Below are 3417 nucleotides of genomic sequence, written 5' to 3' on the forward strand. Positions count from 1 at the left end.
TGAGTTTAAATCGTGCGTCTGATTCATCGTTGCCTATGCCTTCTGCAACTTCGGATTTTGACATTAGTAGACAAATCAACCTCGTGCCACCGTTTCGGGAGGCCGAGGTTGATTCATATTTTGGTGCGTTCGAACGCGTCGCCGCTGCTTTACGCTGGCCGAAAGAAGTCTGGCCTCTTTTGTTGCAATGTCGTTTAACTGGAAAGGCTCAGGAAGTCTGTTCCGCTTTGTCCCTTAACGACAGTTTAGATTATGAAAAAGCAAAAACCGCTGTGTTGGAAAAGCGCACTTTTTGATAAATGGTGTCAGGCCAGCAAAACGACAAATTTTAATGAGCTTCGTGAACTCGTTTTGATTGAAGAGTTTAAAAATTCGTTGCCCGATAAAATTGTGGTGTACTTGAATGAGCAAAAAGTTGTGACCCTTGCGGAGGCCGCTGTGTGTGCTGACGAATTTGTATTAACGCACAAAAACGTATTCGTGGCACCTGCTCGTCGAGAAACATCAAATTTTGCGAGTTCTGAGAGAACTGTAAAACAAGTTAAACTCTTGAAAACATCAGTGCAACCTGATGATCGTGAGTGTTTTTATTGTCACGAAGCAGGTCATTTGATTGCGGTATGTCCTGTTTTGAAAAAGAAAAATAGGACTCAACAGCATAAAGGAGTTGGTTTCGTACGAATTACTAAACCGTTGAAGCCAGAAATTGATGCAATTTTTGAACCTTTTATTGGTCGAGGAATGATTTCCTTAAGTGATCTGGAAAATGATCAAGTGCCTGTTGCTATGTTGCGTGATACAGGGACAGCGCAGTCGTTTATTTTGAAAAGTTCGTTGCCATTTTCGGAGAAAACGTACTGTGGTTCGGATGTATTAGTGCAGGGAATTGCAATGCAGGTGGAAAAGGTTCCCTTGCATAAAATATATATTCGATCTGAGTGGGTAACTGGTTTCGTAAAGGTGGCTGTTCGTGCTCAATTACCTATAAATGGCGTAATTCTGATAATTGGAAATGACTTGGCAGGTGGAAAAGTTTTCCCTCTTCCTGAGGTCATTGAGAATCCGCTGGATGAAACATCCGTTGTGTGTAAGCCAGATGCGGTAGATTTGTCTGTGTTTCCTGCCTGTGTGATTACTCGGGCTCAATCACAAAAATTTCCCACTGTAGTTGATCTTTCTGACACTTTTCTTATTGATGAAACCGTGACTGATTTTGGTCCATTACTGTCTGAATCCGCGTCTAAACCGCTGTCCACTAGCAGTGGTGCTGAATTTGGTTCCGCGGATTTGTTGCTTTCAGTAGATCGTACATTATTAGTTGCCGAGCAAAAACAAGATCAGTCGCTCGAAGTTTGCCGAGATGCTGCTGTAAGTTCAGAACAAATTGTGAAAAAGCAAATTGGTTATTATGATATGGATGGAGTATTGATGCGGAAATGGACACCTTCCGTGTCTGATAATTTAGGTTGGGACACATTGTATCAGCTAGTAGTTCCCAAATGTTTTCGAGAACAAGTGTTAAGTGTGGCACATGATGGTGTGGCTGGACATTTAGGTGTGGCTAAAACGCTCTATCGAGTTTTGCGTTATTTCTTTTGGCCTAAGATTAAGTCGGATGTCACACAATATTGTAGATCATGCCATACTTGTCAGATGGTTGGGAAGCCTAACCAGGTTATTTCCCCAGCACCTCTTAAGCCAATTCCTGCCATCGGAGAACCATTTGAGCGCATAATATTAGATTGTGTCGGGCCGCTGCCAAAAACAAAAACAGGTCATACTTACTTGCTTACGCTTATGTGCACAGCAACTCGTTATCCAGAGGCAATACCACTCCGTTCGTTGAGAGCTAAAGCCATTGTGAAAGCTTTTATTGTGTTCTTTTCTACTTTTGGACTTCCGAGAATTGTTCAGACGGACCAAGGAACAAATTTTATGTCCCGGTTGTTTAATCAAGTTTTGTCTCAGTTGAAGGTTAAACACATCGTTTCCAGCGCTTATCATCCTGAGTCTCAGGGAGCACTGGAACGATTCCACCAAACTTTGAAAACAATGCTACGCACTTATTGTGTTGAGTCAGAAAAGGAATGGGATGAAGGGTTACCGTTGCTGTTATTTTCTGTACGTGAGACTGTACAGGAATCTTTGGGGTTTAGTCCCGCAGAGCTAGTTTTTGGGCATACGGTGCGTGGTCCCCTTAAACTGCTTAAAGAAAACTGGTTGTCTGAAACAAAGCCATCTTGCAATCTTTTGGATTATGTAAGCTCGTTTCGAGAACGTCTGCATAGAGCTCGAGATGTGGCTCAGGCAGCTTTGCTAAAAACTCAGATAAAGATGAAGGAGTGTTTTGATAAGAAAGCAGTCGTTCGTTCCTTTGTGAAGGGAGACAAAGTTCTTGTTTTGTTACCACTCGCTGGCTCTTCATTGCAAGCAAAGTTTTCTGGACCTTATGTTGTGGAGCGAAAGCTCAGTGATACTGATTATATTATCTGTACCCACGATCGACAGAGAAAAACCCGTGTGTGCCACATTAACATGTTGAAGCATTATGTTGTCCGTGGTGAATCAAGGGAGTTAGAGACCTCTCCTGTTCCAGTTGCTTCATTGTCTGTGGTACCACCTTCCTGTGGAGATGAGGATGGGTTAAATCTACGGAGTATACCAGTGTCTGGTGCTAGATTGAATAATTCTGAAATTTTGTCAGATTTTAACTCTCACTTATGTCATTTAACTGCAGATCGACGATCTGATATTGTGAATTTGATCCAGTCTTTTCAAGGACTGTTTTCCGATGTGCCTACTCAGACAAATGTCGTTCAACATGATATTGAAGTGAACAACCATGCACCCATTAAGCAACATGCATATCGAGTCAATCCAGTGAAACGAAAAATCATCGAGTCTGAAGTGAAATATCTACTGGAAAATGATTTTGCTGTGCCGAGCACAAGTGCTTGGAGCTCACCTTGTCTACTAGTTCCGAAACCTGATGGTACCCATCGATTCTGTACGGATTACCGTAAGGTAAATGCGATCACAAAGCCTGATTCATTTCCACTACCGTTAATGGAAGACTGTGTGGATAATGTGGGATCGGCTCAGTTTGTTACAAAGCTCGACCTTTTAAAAGGGTATTGGCAAGTTCCCTTAACTAAACGTGCAGCCGAAATATCTGCTTTTGTCACTCCTGACAACTTTCTGAATTACACTGTGATGGCTTTCGGACTTCGGAACGCGCCGGCGACTTTCCAGAGATTAATGAACACCATCTTGGCTGATGTTAAGAACTGTAAAGCATATTTGGATGATATTGTGGTGTATTCGGATAGTTGGAAAGAACATCTAGACACCTTAGTCACTGTTTTCACGCGTTTGCTAAATGCTTCCCTTACGCTGAATTTGTCCAAGTGTGAGTTT

The sequence above is a fragment of the Rhinichthys klamathensis genome, unplaced genomic scaffold (assembly GCF_029890125.1).
Source record: "Rhinichthys klamathensis goyatoka isolate OS25496 unplaced genomic scaffold, OSU_Roscu_1.1 h1tg000491l_1, whole genome shotgun sequence".
Lineage (NCBI taxonomy): Eukaryota > Metazoa > Chordata > Actinopteri > Cypriniformes > Leuciscidae > Rhinichthys > Rhinichthys klamathensis.